Source organism: Rattus norvegicus, chromosome 1 (assembly GCF_036323735.1).
Source record: "Rattus norvegicus strain BN/NHsdMcwi chromosome 1, GRCr8, whole genome shotgun sequence".
Classification (NCBI taxonomy): domain Eukaryota; kingdom Metazoa; phylum Chordata; class Mammalia; order Rodentia; family Muridae; genus Rattus; species Rattus norvegicus.
The window spans coordinates 156,027,899-156,045,115 of NC_086019.1; the positions used below are offsets into that span (position 1 = coordinate 156,027,899).

The 17,217-nt window shown below is 42.3% G+C and overlaps 1 pseudogene; it reads right to left on the bottom strand.

Annotated features, from left to right (window-relative positions):
• On the bottom strand, nt 1–3,859 carry LOC134484905 (protein FAM98A-like; annotated as a pseudogene).
• Between the last annotated feature and the right edge of the window lie 13,358 nt (nt 3,860–17,217).

Genomic DNA, 17,217 nt, shown 5'->3' on the forward strand with positions numbered 1-17,217 from the left:
CCCTACTCTCCTATCTCCACTCAGTGGCCAGAATGATATTCCAATCCCAAAACGTGCATCTTTAAAACTCTCTAACATCTTCCTCCCACCTACAGAAAAGGTCCAGAGGGGCAGTAGACCCTCCAGGCTCCTTCTCACTGTTACTGATCATCCCCACAGTGCTCTATGAGAGGGAAGGAAATGTATTCCTAGATCCTTCAGCCCTTGAGCTCCTGCTACCACCTTTGTCAAAGCTTTCCCCAACTGTTCACAAGTGGCCATCGTGGTTGGAATCTGTTTTGGTCTGGCTACCTAGCTGGTCTTTGCTATTTACCACTCCAGAGGCGGGATGCCATGGAATGGATTTCAGGGCTTCAGCACAGTCTCAAAGGAATGCTTACATAGCTGATTCCCAAACACGTCCATGTCATTTCACCCACTGGGCTCCAACTGCCCTGATAGCATATGGGAAATGTCTGCATAGTGTCTGGAACCGTCAGGGATCGCCATGTGGTATTTTCCTTCCTACAGTTGCCTCTTTACTCCCCTGGTAACTCTATTGTAGAAGGGCTGATAGACTCACCCTGCCTTTGTGAAAAGATTGCTGAGAAGATATTCTTCGTCATCTATTCTGTGGCATATCTGACAAATTTTGAGCCTCTGACAAGAGTCGCTTCAAGTCCCAACACTCAGCATTAAATGTGGGTACTATGCTGGGACTGCGTCTGTGACTGTCGGTGAGCAGGAAAGAGCCCAGAAGAAAAGAAGGTAGACCTCCAGCGGTTAACAACCTAACCCTAGATACACTATAAAAAGGATTAGCTTGAAGCAAGCTGTTCTAGAAGCACTATTCTAAAGAAAGAGGGTGTGAAAGAACCAGAGTTGGGATCAATTTGGGGCCAGTGGGAAAGTTCCCACCACAAACCTCTGAGCACAAGGGCCCCTCCCTTCCAGGAAGAAAAAAAAAAGCTGGTTTAGTTCCTGAGATAGCTGCAAGCCAAACTGTCAGACAAAGCTACCTGTGACTCCCAACCGACCCCCCTTGAAAAGATTGACACTGTGTCAATCTGAAAGATGTTTCGCTCCACCAAATGCACTTAGTACCCTGCCTAGTTACCAATTGTTTGAATTCTGCCCCAATTGTTCGCAAGGTATATAAATAATCCCCTATTTAAATCTGCTCAGGGTTGTCTATCCCTTGAGTGAGATAACCCCAACATGTTGGAATGATTGAACTCCTCTTACTTTTGCAACCATCACCACCTCCATGGGTCTCATTCAAGGGGTCCTGGAAGAGGTTCAATTTGGACCTCATAGGTGAAACTTTCTGTTCTGCTGCAGTTGGAACCACCATCCCTCAACTGCAATAAGTACAGTTCGGCCATTTTGTTTTCATGTTGTTGTTGCTGTTTAATGTACAGGTACTTTATTGCTCACCTCTCACACAGAACACACCTCCAGCCACTTTGTATCACAGCTTGACAGTGTTTGCATGTACAAACAACCAGCAGAAGCATCGAGTGATTTCAGTATAGACGTGGAGAGTGAGTCAGCCAGGCTTCTGTCTGCTGCAGCAATAATGTAGGGCCTCCTGCACTGAGCAGGACTCGATCTCACTTCGTAGTGTGCTTCCATCACAAGAGAGGTCTCTTGCCTAAAGCAAGCAAACCTGTATTTGTAGCTAGTGCATAAAACAGTCTGCTCACCATTTCTCCTAGCGAATTTCAAGTAAAAACGAGGTCGAAGGAGGAACTTTTGTTTCAGATGGATGCAGGTCTGTTTGAGTTGCTATACGTAACTAAGCGCCTACAGGTGGGTACTACAGGTCACAACTTCATTTGCTTTTGTCGTTTTTATGGATTTTGGCCGTGTTCGTGGATTTTGGAGGAGCATATGGTTCAGTATTCCACCAACAGGTAAGGCTACTGTGCTATCTGCAAAAGAGCTCACGTAATAGGGACCAATCCTACAGATCTGTCAGAAAGAAAGGTGATGAAATCTCTCTGAATAAAATGCAATCAGGGCAGAGCTATGCCAGGAGAATAGAGATGGTTTACGAAAAACACAAAGGGGTTGTTAATATAAGGAAGGTTTCCTAGCAGTAAATATAAAAAAAAAAGTCTAGGCAAATTCTCATTTTCAAAACTTGCATATTGAAAACTATTTTATTCAAGTAATTTCTTCAGAAAAGCATGTATGTTCCAACTGGATTCGTCTACTGGTCAATTAAAAGCAACTTAAATTGCCTTTAAAATTAGTTTTTCATAGAAAGAAGATATGTTTCTTAAATAAACAGTGTTATGTAAAACTTCTTAGTAATAAAAAGAGAGAAAGACTTGAATGGAGACTAGCAAATGGTTATCCTAAGCAGGAGTATGCTTGCCACATAGATGTTGGATTCAGGATGCTGAAACTAAGTTTCTATTACTTGAGTTCTAGCAAAATATAAGATTCTGTAGCCTCAACTAGTATGATGTCTTCCTTGTCCAAATCCAGAATGACTATACTGATAGCCTCCATGTTGGAAATGCTGTTCAAACTGGCCCCCTAGTGTTAAGTCTGGATTCTTCTTCCTCCCCAGCCTCATCCCTGGCTTCCCCATCCTTCCAGACCTCCTCAACCACCTCTTCCCCCAAGACCACTGCCTTATTCGCCATGGTGCCCACCATCTTGGTATCTATTGTCCTGCTGGTATCCACTGCCCTGGTATCCACTTCCTCTATATGAAGATGTTTGGAAACCACCATCTCCACCCCCTTGATAGCCACTGCTGTGGCCACCATGATAGCCACCAGGCTGGAAGCCCGGATCTCGATAACCGCCATCCTGGTAGCCACCTCCACCTCCACTCCCTCCATCTGGCCAGCCTCCTTGATGCTTTTTTCCTCTTCCTCCCCCTCACCCACCATGGTCATAGCCACCACATCCACCTCACCCTCCTTGTTCATGACCTCCTCGTCCTCCATATGAGGAATGTTTATAACCAAATCTCCCTCCACCTCAGCCTCCTGCTTGCTGCTGGGGGCCATCTTGTCTTTTCTGCCACGGTGGCATCTTTGGAAGCAGGGGTTCAATTTCACTAGGTCTGCCACCTCTGTCAGACACCCTGCCCATCAACACCTTATTAATGGCACAGGCAGTCTTTTCTCCTATGGACCCATTACTTGTCCTTAAAATCTTTGACAAGTCTTGTCTGGTGGCCAAAAGATGAGCAACGGAAATAGTACCTTTAGGAGACAAGACAGAACGCTTGGGCTGCTAAACTTTAGCTAATTTTTCTGTCTGACTCTTAGCTAGGTCAGACCAGCCAGAGGACTGGACAATGACATCCAAACGTCCTCTGGACTTTGTATTCATTGGCTATGGCTTGGTGAATGGCTTCTATCTTTTCCCAGTGGGCTGGTCCCATTGGCTTCTTCAATAATGGCTTTCCCACAGGATTAGCTGGAACTTTTGCTAATGTTTCCTTTAATTTTTTTCTCATTCCCACTGAAGAACTGGAACATAGTTATATTGGCTGGAGGTTTGGACATCCCTAGAGCAATATCTATGCCTTTCAACTCTCCAAACCCTCACTACCACCTCCTCCTTGAGCACTTATCTTTGAGGAGCATTCACACTGAGCACTCCAGCAGCTTCTGGTTCTGAGATGAGGTATGTGAGCAAAAGGAGGCAGCTCGTCTGAACAAGAAGGCGCTTGGTTACATCCCCAGAGAAGAATATGGCAGTTCATCTCCCCCAAGTATCCCACTCACCTCAAGCTGGAATTCTTCAACTTCACTTGAACTGCTAGTCGTCTGCACATTTTCTTCTAGTTTATGGAGGACTCATAATTCAGACAAGCAGAGAGTTTGGTAAACTTAGGGGAAGCAGCTCCAGCATAGACTGCTTGCAACAACGACCCATCATCCAACAGTGGGCCCTCATAACCTAGACCTTCCAACCACTCCAAGCTGTCAGTGTCCATGAGGTCACCCTCTATGCAAAGTTCCGTGTCGTCAGGCTGCCCTCTCCCTAGCGACACATACACTTGTGCTTTCGAGCCAGTTTGGTCATTTTGTAAGCTGTTTCAAAGATGTGCTTCTCCTTGTTAGAACTTTCTCTGAAGAAACTACCTGTGCTCCTGGGCCACAGGCTTCCTACTACAGCGACGTCTAAGGATATCCTCCAGTACTTACACTTCCAAAAGGACAAGAATTCCAGTTCTTCTTTGTAGTGTTCTAGGGAAATTAAGGAGCATAGATGAATAAACTGAAACCAGGAAGATTAATGTATTAGAGTCTTATTACCATGATGCATATCTGAGAGAACTAATGTGGAAGGAGGGGAGATTCATGTGGCCTCGTGGTTTCCGTGCATGGTTGGCTAGCCCTGCAGTTGCCAGGGTGTGGTGAGGGAGAACATCATCCTGGAAGAACAGGAGAGAGCAACGCTGCTCACTGCAGGCAGCCAGAAAGCAGAAGGAGACAGACAGGAAAAGGTGAGGAAAATACAGAGCCCCAAGCACATGCCTCCAGTAAACGCCTTTCTCCAACTTGGTTTCACAGCTCCTTCTACAATAAAACCAGTAATGGGAATGAAGACTTCAACACACAAGCCTGTGGGGCCATCTCCTATTCACACCCTAGTAACTGAACCTTTCATATGCTCATCATCTTAAAAGCTGGCTCTTACATTTTTAGGAACTCATTTTATGGACAGAGCAACACGGTGTGCCCATCAAGACCTTGAATATGGGAGAAATGCTTTATTCAAACCCATTTTATAGGGCCAGCTGTGTAACTGGTGTGTCTATGCTGGACCCCTCAATCTTACCTGAAAGATCCAACGTCTTGGATCTTCAAATGGCTTTAAAAATTGAGAATACACTAGCCCAAGTCATAGAATAGATTTGCAAAGAGCAACTGAGACTTTTTAAAGCATGTTTATCCGTGAACTCAAATACAGCCATCACAGTGTGTTAGAAAGGCATATTTAAGTAAAACCCTTTGATCTTGGCTAAGTATATCTAAAGATGTTTTTGCAACATTCCTGCAGCAGAAGATCCTCTCAAGCCTTCTATAGGACCCCTGATTCTGCAAATCTGCCTTTCAGGACCAATTCTCAATTTTGAAGTTTAGAGAGCTCTTAGTCTTTCCAATATGTGATGCTAAGGCCATCCATCCCTTAAGGGCTAATTGTATCACAGTATTGACATTCTGTGATTCTGGTGGTTGTCACTTCTAATATACCAACACAGAAATCCACATAATTCTCGAAAAGCTTCACAGTCCTGCTGATGTCTCTGCACCTGCTGAGATCTGACTCCTGGAAGAGCATCACTTCTGAATGAAGGACCATCTTCAGGAGTATCCACAGCATAGAGAAGTCTTCTATTTCAAGCCACTTTTAGTGTCTCATTATCATCCCTTCTCCCCTCCCCACCCATAGCAGCTTTGAGTGCCCCAATTTCCTGTGTTTCTAATTCTCTTGTGTATGGTTTTTACATGTTCTCATAAACACTGATATTGGAATGCCCTTCATTATATCTGTCTCTTCTGTAAGCAAATACCCACCTCTTTCTTTTTTTTTTCCTAGCTGCGACCAAACGTTATTGATATTTTTGTTGAAATTGGAATTTAATATTTTTTTTAAATTTATTTAATACTTAATAATAATTCTTTGGTTTCCGGGCAAACATCCCCCTCCCTCCTCCCCTTCCTTATGGGTGTTCCCCTCCCAACCCTCCCCCCATTGCCGCCCTACCCCCAACAGTCTAGTTCACTGGGGGTTCAGTCTTAGCAGGACCCAGGGCTTCCCCTTCCACTGGTGCTCTTACTAGGATATTCATTGCTATCTATGAGGTCAGAGTCCAGGGTCAGTCCATGTATAGTCTTTAGGTAGTGGCTTAGTCCCTGGAAGCTCTGGTTGCTTGGCATTGTTGTACATATGGGGTCTCGAGCCCCTTCAAGCTCTTCCAGTTCTTTCTCTGATTCCTTCAACGGGGGTCCTATTCTCAGTTCAGTGGTTTGCTGCTGGCATTCGCCTCTGTATTTGCTGTATTCTGGCTGTGTCTCTCAGGAGCGATCTACATCCGGCTCCTGTCGGTCTGCACTTCTTTGCTTCATCCATCTTGTCTAATTGGGTGGCTGTATATGTATGGGCCACATGTGGGGCAGGCTCTGAATGGGTGTTCCTTCAGTCTCTGTTTTAATCTTTGCCTCTCTCTTCCCTGCCAAGGGTATTCTTGTTCCCCTTTTAGAGAAGGAGTGAAGCATTCACATTTTGATCATCCGCCTTGAGTTTCATTTGTTCTAGGCATCTAGGGTAATTCAAGCATTTGGGCTAATAGCCACTTATCAGTGAGTGCATACCATGTATGTCTTTCTGTGATTGGGTTAGCTCACTCAGGATGATATTTTCCAGTTCCAACCATTTGCCTACAAATTTCATAAAGCCGTTGTTTTTGATAGCTGAGTAATATTCCATTGCGTAGATGTACCACATTTTCTGTATCCATTCCTCTGTTGAAGGGCATCTGGGCTCTTTCCAGCTTCTGGCTATTATAAATAAGGATGCGATGAACATAGTGGAGCACGTGTCTTTTTTATATGTTGGGGCATCTTTTGAGTATATGCCCTAGAGAGGTATAGCTGGATCCTCAGGCAGTTCAATGTCCAATTTTCTGAGGAACCTCCAGACTGATTTCCAGAATGGTTTTACCAGTCTGCAATCCCACCAACAATGGAGGAGTGTTCCTCTTTCTCCGCATCCTCGCCAGCATCTGCTGTCACCTGAGTTTTTGATCTTAGCCATTCTCACTGGTGTGAGGTGAAATCTCAGGGTTGTTTTGATTTGCATTTCCCTTATGACTAAAGATAGTGAACATTTCTTTAGGTGTTTCTCAGCCATTCAGCATTCCTCAGCTGTGAATTCTTTGTTTAGCTCTGAACCCCATTTTTTAATAGGGTTATTTGTCTCCCTGCGGTCTAACTTCTTGAGTTCTTAGGCCTCTATCTGTTGTAGGATTGGTAAAGATCGTTTCCCAATCCGTTGGTTGCCGATTTGTCCTAACCACAGTGTCCTTTGCCTTACCGAAGCTTTGCAGTTTTATGAGATCCCATTTGTCGATTCTTGATCTTAGAGCATAAGCCATTGGTGTTTTGTTCAGGAAATTTTTTCCAGTGCCCATGTGTTCCAGATGCTTCCCTAGTTTTTCTTCTATTAGTTTGAGTGTATCAGGTTTGATGTGGACGTCCTTGATCCACTTGGACTTAAGCTTTGTACAGGGTGATAAGCATGGATCAATCTGCATTCTTCTACATGTTGACCTCCAGTTGAACCAGCACCATTTGCTGAAAATGCTATCTTTTTTCCATTGGATGGTTTTGGCTCCTTTGTCAAAAATCAAGTGACCATAGGTGTGTGGGTTCATTTCTGGGTCTTCAATTCTATTCCATTGGTCTATCTGTCTGTCTCTGTACCAATACCATGCAGTTTTTATCACTATTGCTCTGTAATACTGCTTGAGTTCAGGGATAGTGATTCCCCCAGAAGTCCTTTTATTGTTGAGGATAGTTTTAGCTATCGGGGGTTTTTTGTTATTCCAGATGAATTTGCAAATTGTTCTGTCTAACTCTTTGAAGAATTGGATTGGTATTTTGATGGGGATTGCATTCAGTCTGTAGATTGCTTTTGGTAAAATGGCCATTTTTACTATATTAATCCTGCCAATCCATGAGCATGGGAGATCTTTCCATCTTCTGAGGTCTTCTTCAATTTCTTTCTTCAGTGTCTTGAAGTTCTTATTGTACAGATCTTTTACTTGCTTGGTTAAAGTCACACCGAGGTACTTTATATTATTTGGGTCTATTATGAAGGGTGTCGTTTCCCTAATTTCTTTCTCGGCTTGTTTCTCTTTTGTGTAGAGGAAGGCTACTGATTTATTTGAGTTAATTTTATACCCAGCCACTTTGCTGAAGTTGTTTATCAGCTTTAGGAGTTCTCTGGTGGAACTTTTGGGATCACTTAAATAAACTATCATATCATCTGCAAATAGTGATATTTTGACTTCTTCTTTTCCGATCTGTATCCCCTTGACCTCCTTTTGTTGTCTGATTGCTCTGGCTAGAACTTCAAGAACTATATTGAATAAGTAGGGAGAGAGTGGGCAGCCTTGTCTAGTCCCTGATTTTAGTGGGATTGCTTCAAGTTTCTCTCCATTTAGTTTAATGTTAGCAACTGGTTTGCTGTATATGGCTTTTACTATGTTTAGGTATGGGCCTTGAATTCCTATTCTTTCCAGGACTTTTATCATGAAGGGGTGTTGAATTTTGTCAAATGCTTCCTCAGCATCTAATGAAATGATCATGTGGTTTTATTCTTTCAGTTTGTTTATATAATGGATCACGTTGATGGTTTTCCGTATATTAAACCATCCCTGTATGCCTGGGATGAAGCCTACTTGATCATGGTGGATGATTGTTTTGATGTGCTCTTGGATTCGGTTTGCCAGAATTTTATTGAGTATTTTTGCATCGATATTCATAAGGGAAATTGGTCTGAAGTTCTCTTTCTTTGTTGGGTCTTTGTGTGGTTTAGGTATAAGAGTAATTGTGGCTTCATAGAAGGAATTCGGGAGTGATCCATCTGTTTCAATTTTGTGGAATAGTTTGGATAATATTGGTATGAGGTCTTCTATGAAGGTTTGATAGAATTCTGCACTAAACCCGTCTGGACCTGGGCTCTTTTTGGTTGGGAGACCTTTAATGACTGCTTCTATTTCCTTAGGAGTTATGGGGTTGTTTAACTGGTTTATCTGTTCCAGATTTAACTTCGGTACCTGGTATCTGTCTAGGAAATTGTCCATTTCCTGAAGATTTTCAAGTTTTGTTGAATATAGGCTTTTATAGTAAGATCTGATGATTTTTTGAATTTCCTCTGATTCTGTAGTTATGTCTCCCTTTTCATTTCTGATTTTGTTAATTTGGACACACTCTCTGGGTCCTCTCCTTAGTCTGGCTAAGGGTTTATCTATCTTGTTGATTTGCTCAAAGAACCAACTTTTGGTTCTGTTGATTCTTTCTATGGTCCTTTTTGTTTCTACTTGGTTGATTTCAGCTCTGAGTTTGATTATTTCCTGCCTTCTACTCCTCCTGGGTGTATTTGCTTCTTTTTGCTCTAGAGCTTTTAGGTGTGCTGTCAAGCTGCTGACATATGCTCTTTCCTGTTTCTTTCTGCAGGCACACAGCGCTATGAGTTTTCCTCTTAGCACAGCTTTCATTGTGTCCCATAAGTTTGGGTATGTTGTACCTTCATTTTCATTAAATTCTAAAAAGTTTTTAATTTCTTTCTTTATTTCTTCCTTGACTACGTTATCATTGAGTAGAGTATTGTTCAATTTCCACGTATATGTGGGCATTCTTCCCTTATTGTTATTGAAGACCAGTTTTAGGCCGTGGTGGTCTGATAGCACGCATGGGATTATTTCTATCTTTCTGTACCTGTTGAGGCCCGTTTTTTGACCAACTATATGGTTAATTTTGGAGAAAGTACCATGAGGAGCTGAGAAGAATGTATATCCTTTTGCTTTAGGATAGAATGTTCTATAAATATCTGTTAAGTCCATTTGGCTCATGACTTCTCTTAGTCTGTCTACGTCTCTGTTTAATTTCTGTTTCCATGATCTGTCCATTGATGAGAGTGGGGTGTTGAAATCTCCCACTATTATTGTGTGAGGTGCAATGTGTGTTTTGAGCTTTAGTAAGGTTTCTTTTACATATGTAGGTGCCCTTGTATTTGGGGCATAGATATTTAGGATTGAGAGTTCATCTTGGTGGATTTTTCCTTTGATGAATATGAAGTGTCCTTCCTTATCTTTTTTGATGACTTTTAATTGAAAATTGATTTTATTTGATATTAGAATGGCTACTCCAGCTTGCTTCTTCCGACCATTTGCTTGGAAAGTTGTTTTCCAGCCTTTCACGCTGAGGTAGTGTCTGTCTTTGTCTCTGAGGTGTGTTTCCTATAGGCAGCAGAATGCAGGGTCCTCATTGCGTATCCAGTTTGTTAATCTATGTCTTTTTATTGGGGAGTTGAGGCCATTGATGTTGAGAGATATTAAGGAATAGTGATTATTGCTTCCTGTTATATTCATATTTGGATGTGAGGTTATGTTTGTGTGCTTTTCTTCTCTTTGTTTTGTTGCCAAGATGATAAGTTTCTTGCTTCTTCTAGGGTATAGCTTGCCTCCTTATGTTGGGCTTTACCATTTATTATCCTTTGTAGTGCTGGATTTGTAGAAAATATTGTGTAAATTTGGTTTTGTCCTGGAATATCTTGGTTTCTCCATCTATGTTAATTGAGAGTTTTGCAGGATACAGTAGCCTGGGCTGGCACTTGTGTTCTCTTAGGGTCTGTATGACATCTGTCCAGGATCTTCTGGCCTTCATAGTTTCTGGCGAAAAGTCTGGTGTGATTCTGATAGGTCTGCCTTTATATGTTACTTGACCTTTTTCCCTTACTGCTTTTAATATTCTTTTTTATTTTGTGCGTTTGGTGTTTTGACTATTATGTGACGGGTGGTGTTTCTTTTCTGGTCCAATCTATTTGGAGTTCTGTAGGCTTCTTGTATGCCTATGGGTATCTCTTTTTTTAGGTTAGGGAAGTTTTCTTCTATGATTTTGTTGAAGATATTTACTGGTCCTTTGAGCTGGGAGTCTTCACTCTCTTCTATACCTATTATCCTTAGGTTTGATGTTCTCATTGAGTCCTGGATTTCCTGTATGTTTTGGACCAGTAGCTTTTTCTGCTTTACATTATCTTTGACAGTTGAGTCAATGATTTCTATGGAATCTTCTGCTCCCAAGATTCTCTCTTCCATCTCTTGTATTCTGTTGGTGAAGCTTTGTATCTACAGCTCCTTGTCTCTTCTTTTGATTTTCTATATCCAGGGTTGTTTCCATGTGTTCTTTCTTGATTGCTTCTATTTCCATTTTTAATTCCTTCAAGTGTTTGATTGTGTTTTCCTGGAATTCTTTCAGGGATTTTTGTGTCTCCTCTCTATGGGTTTCTACTTGTTTATTTATGTTTTCCTGGAATTCTTTCAGGCATTTTTGCGATTCCTCTCTGTAGGCTTCTACTTGTTCTCTAATGGAGTTCTTCACGTCTTTCTTGAAGTCCTCCAGCATCATGATCAAATATGATTTTGAAACTAGATCTTGCTTTTCTGGTGTGTTTGGATATTCCATGTTTATTTTGGTGGGAGAATTGGGCTCCGATGATGCCATGTAGTCTTGGTTTCTGTTGCTTGGGTTCCTGCGCTTGCCTCTCGCCATCAGATTATCTCTAGTGTTACTTTGTTTTGCTATTTCTGACAGTGGCTAGACTGTCCTATAAGCCTGTGTGTCAGAAGTGCTGTAGACCTGTTTTCCTCTCTTTCAGCCAGTTATGGGGACAGAGTGTTCTGCTTTCGGGTGTGTAGTTTTTCCTCTCTACAGGTCTTCAGCTGTTCCTGTGGGCCTGTGTCTTGAGTTCACCAGGCAGGTCACCCGCAGCAGAAAAGTTGGTCCTACCTGTGGTCCCGAGGCCCAAGTTTGCTCACGGGGCACTGCCCACGAGTTCTCTGCGGTGGCAGCAACCAGGAAGATATGCGCCGCCCTTTCCGGGAGCCTCCGTGCACTAGGGTTCCAGATGGGGTTTGGTGTTCTCCTCTGGCGTCTGAGATGTGTGTGCAGAGAGCAGTCTCTTCTGGTTTCCCAGGCTTGTCTGCCTCTCTGAAGGTTTAGCTCTCCCTCCCACGGGATTTGGGTGCAGAGAACTGTTTATCCGGTCTGTTTCCTTCAGGTTCCGGCGGTGTCTCAGGCGCAGGGGTCCTGCCGCTCCTGGGCCCTCCCCTACGGGAACCCAGAGGCCCTACACAGTTTCCTCTTGGGCCAGGGATGTGGGCAGGGGTGGGCAGTGTTGGTGGTCTCCTCCGCTCCGCAGCCTCAGGAGTGCCCACCTGACCAGGCGGTGAGGTCTCTCTCCCCCGGGGTTTGGGAGCAGAGAGCTGCTGCGGGCCAGGATCCGCGGGTATGGGACTTTATTGATATCTTAAGGAGGAAGCCAATACCCACCTCTTTCAATAAGGAATTCTAAATCCACTTCCTTCTGTATCATCTTAAGCTGTATAATGTGGCTCTCTGCATAACCATAATTATCAGTTAAATGTTAAGTGAAAAATCCAAATGGAGGCATATCCCTATTCTACTAGTAAAGAATTGGAATTATCTGATTCTCAACTGAGCTGAGCATTCCCCAGTATACTGTTCTAGTTTGCGTCCTGTTGGTATAATAAAACCCGACCAAAATCAGCCTGGAGAAGAAAGGATTTATTTAGCTTACAGCTTATCATCGAGGGAAGCCCAGGCAAAAATTCAAAGCAGGAGCTTGAAGCAGGGACCATGGAGGAAACCTGTTTACTGGTTTTGCTTCCCTGACTTGCTTACCTTTCTTTCTTTCTTTCTTTCTTTCTTTCTTTCTTTCTTTCTTTCTTCCTTCCTTCCTTTCTTTCTTCTTTCCTTTCTTTCTTTCTTTCCTTCCTTCTTTCTTTTTTAAGATTTATTTATTTTGGGGTTGGGAATTTAGCTCAGTGGTAGAGCGCTTGCCTAGGAAGCGCAAGCCCCTGGGTTCGGTCCCCAGCTCCGAAAAAAGGAACCAAAAAAAAAAAAAGATTTATTTATTTTATGTATGTGAGTACACTGTAACCGTCTTCAGACACACCAGAAAAGGGCATCAGATTCCATTACAGATGGTTGTGAGCCACCATGTGGTTGCTGGGATTTGAACTCAGGACCTCTGGAAGAGCAGTCAGTGCTCTTAACCGCTGAACCATCTCTCCAGTCCCCTCAGCTTGAGGTCCCCTTATCCTATATGACTGTAGCTCACTGTAGAAATCCTAAAACCCAGCTACACAGTGGGTGATGGCAGCATAGGAACTTCTTGAGAAGGTCACACAGAATAGGAAAAAGATTTTTTCTGGAGTCGGACATTTAAAGCTTTGGATTCTACCCACAGAAGTCGTGTGGCACTAAACAAGTGCTTTATCCTTTTGGGTCTTGGTTTATGCATCTATAAATTGGAAGACATCATTGCTACTAGGCATTGTTGTCTTGGAGATTGGAGTCCATGCCCCAAGAATTCCTAGGTTTTATTCCTTTAAAGACTTATGACAGTATTTGCCTCACTGAGGTCATTATAATTGCTGGGGTAACTATAATTAGTGAGGTAACCACAAAGGGTTAGTCAAGTTTAAGTTTCCAAATCCATGCAAACTATATGGCTAAGAAAAGGATAACGAGACAGCTCAGCAGGTAAAGCACTTACTTGTGCAAGCCTGTGATCCCATAGAGGAAAGAGAAAACCAGAAAACCAATTCACAAAGTTGTCTTCAACCACATATGTCATGGTACATGAAACACAAACACACACACACTCACACACACACACACACACACACACACACACACACACACACATGCAAAGAGAGGGGGGTATAAATAGATAAATAGTTTTTATTATCAAACATACAATTATCTCCAATAGGAGTGTCAAAGAGAATTGGATCTTTTCTCCAAAAGTTAAACATAATCATCATATAACCCTTCAATTGCACTCTTAGGTGTATACCTAAAGGACTGAGAGGAAAGAAAGAAGTATGTGTGCATGTGTGTTCATATCAGGCCTATACACAATAGCTAAAATAGAAATGACAAACATTAATGGATAAATGAATGTAAAGCATATATTAGTAGATACATGCAAAGAAATATTTGGCATGAAATACTGATACATGCTACAGCACAGATGAACATCTGAAACATGTTGCAGAGTGAAAAAGGTACACCAAAAATATCACTGATCAGTAGTTCCATTTATATGGCATAACCAGAATAGATGAGTCCAAGGAGGTAGAAAATAGATGGATGTCAGCCAGAGGCTGAGAGTAGGAGAGATGGGGGAAACCTACTTTATAGGTAAAGGGTTTCAGTTGGCAGGAATGGAAATAGATACAGCAGTTGCTCTCTCACACTTACTTCCCAGTTTTCACATGTGCTGTGGCCTTCTGTACACAACATTCCCCAACACTAGGATCTGCCACATTCTCTTCTACCTTTTACCTAATGTCCCAAAAGAAAGCCTCACAGAGCTTTGCACCCAGGAGTATAATGCTTGGTTATGTGTTTCCTTGGCAACCATGCTTCCTTCATCTTGGTAGTTATTCGTTTCACAACCAACCTGAGCCCAGGACCCTGTTTGTGTATATCATTTCATACTCTAGCACTATAAACCATAACATTTTTTAAAGAACAAATGAATAATTAGAGACACCAGAATATGATATACCACTATAAAATATACAATTCTTTGACAGTCTGTTGTTGTTATTTTATCATTCTTTCCTCCGACTGGCTGTAATTGGCAGATATGTAAGTGTGAATCTTTGTTAACTTCCTGGTAACCCCAGGAAAAAAGTTGTCCCAAGATTTGCAAAGGGTAAGGAGTAGCTGTCACTTTGAAGCCATGAAAGCAACATGATGTTAGCATAGCTCCCCCAATACTTTTAGTGACAATGGGCTCCTCTGTCTCGGAAATTACACAAAAATCTGTAAAATAAGCTTGAGAAGGAACAAAGAACTGACCTCTATCCTTTCACACATACGCCCCCTAGTGCCAAGAACTAGCAAATATGCTAAAGTAGGAAATGAAATCCAGATAAAGCGATTTCACTGGCCTCTTTAAAAATGTACTGGACTCACTTGCAATAGAGGAAAAAGACTGACTGTTTGAGCATAGGGTATGAATTCTCTTCTATTTATGGCACCCAAACTGAAGTAGCAGTGTCTGGAGCTTCCAGTCACCCCAAGCAACTGTGCCAACCTTAGCCCTGAGTCTTTAGGTATACCGGTCTTTGAAAGAGTTTAAGCAAATAGATAGATAGATAGATAGATAGATAGATAGATAGATAGATAGATAGATAGATAGATAGAACTTTGTAGATATATGATAGAGATAAATTTTTCTATAAGCAAGTATTACATACACACACACACACACACACACACACACACAGTCTCTGATATTCCTAGTTTTATGTCTCTTTAGGTTTGAGGATTGAAGAGTGGCATCTCTGTGGTTAATTTTATAAGGTGGATTCATGAATCATTCAGCTAAGCTCATTCCATTTATAAGACTTCTCTTTGATAATCACATGCTCATGGACAAGGTGCGGTGTGTCTTGATCCAAGACCTCCCCATGTTTTCCACATACACAATGAAATGCTTATAGATGCTATGTCACTGTAGAGAAAAACCTGGGAACCCACCAAAGAAACAAGAAGTAGCTTTGCCTTCTGGTGGGTATTTATTACCTTGGCACTGAATTAGCACTATTCTTCTCCCACTCGCTAATGAGGTAATTTAGCACAAATTACTTGAAAATGGCTTTATTATATATGTGGTTGGCAAGAAGTAGTGCTTATCTAAACTTGGTGTGCACAAAAGTAAAACACAATAAAAGTGGTCGTCCGTGATGATAAACTGGGACTACTACTGCTTCTAAGCTTCCAAGCCTTTGGGTTACTTCAGAGTAGCTGCAATTCTAATGCCCAGGACACTTCACACCAGTGGCACAGCAATAACAACAACAACGACAACAACAACAACAACAACAACAGCAACAACAACAACAACAAGAGATGTTTTTGCAACATTGGTGAATGGCAAAGAGTTCCCTCCTGGAAAGAGACTTAAACGGACTCTGAACTTACTGTGGCTCAAAAACTTTCAAATTTTCTCGAGTCCACTGTATGAACCTCAGAATCATACTCATTCTTCTTTGTTAACCTCTATTTTCCCTAATTCTACCCAGCATCCATGCATTCCTTTACCCCTATCTAAAGGTTTCTTTTCCAAATTATGGCCATACTTCGAACACTCAGATTCATTTAATGTATATTTATCAAAGGCTTGTTATGGGCCAGGCACTATGCTAAATACTAGACTTCAGCAATAGATGTGGTTACCACCCTCCTGAAGGACATAGATCAGCTCATGGCAGGAAGGGTTGTGTTCTTAACTAAACCACCAAAGGTGCACGCAGCATAAAGGCTTCAGGAGATGGCGCGTCAGCTGGGATCTGCCCATTACGAAGAAGGTGATCTAATACATTAGAAAATGCTCTCCAAGTTGCAACATATGCAAAGGCCATGAGTAAGAACAGATTAATAAAGTGTGTTTGCTCTCTCCAACCCTGTCTCCCGGACCCTGTGTTCTACTATCTCTGCTTACGGAAATCCTCGAAAACAGGTTTGAATCCTACCTCTCCCCTCTTTTCTAAATTCTTTCATTAGTGTACATTCACTGTACAAGTGATGGGTTTAATAATGGCATTCTTACTCAAGAATATAATTACTTTATGCTTGTTTATTCCCCATTAACTGCTCCTGTTACCCTCCCCTTCCTCTTTCCTAATAGTCCCTCCCCTTCTTTTTTTTTTTTCCTTTTTTTTTTTTTTTTTTTATTAACTTGAGTATTTCTTATATACATTTCGAGTGTTATTCCCTTTCCCGGTTTCCGGGCAAAAATCCCCCTCCCCCCTCCCCCCTTCCCCTCCCCCCTCCCCCCTCCCCCTCCCTTCTCCCCCCTCCCCCTCCCTTCTCCCCCCTCCCCTTCCTTATGGGTATTCCCCTCCCAACCCTCCCCCCATTGCCGCCCTCCCCCCAATAGTCTAGTTCACTGAGTCCCTCCCCTTCTAATGCTAGGAAACCATCTGCAGTAGAGAGATGTGTCTCCTGCCTCTGTCCCTAGTACCCCCGATAGAATCATTTTTATTTCCTTCCATGTGTAATCTACTAAAGTACTTGCTGGTGGGAACCAAGTTTTGCGTTTAATGAGCCTCAGAGCTTGAAATGGTGGTTGGTAGGTAGCTGATTCCCACAAAGTTGAAGTCTAGGTAAGACAATTGTAACTAGTACGTTGTTTGATACCAGGTGGAACAATGACTTTGGAAACTTAAGTCGGAGAGAGATAAACCATGAACGATATCGACCCAGTAAATGGAGAATTTTCATTTCGTTTTCCTGAAGGAAAGGCCTAAAACAGTTGGTCCTCCAGTGCACCAGAGGGCCAAGCAGAAAGACGCGAAACTACAAATGTGTGCAGCGGTTTGTACTTCCATAAGCTTTCTGGGCGAGGAAACAACCCGGTCTCATCCCCACA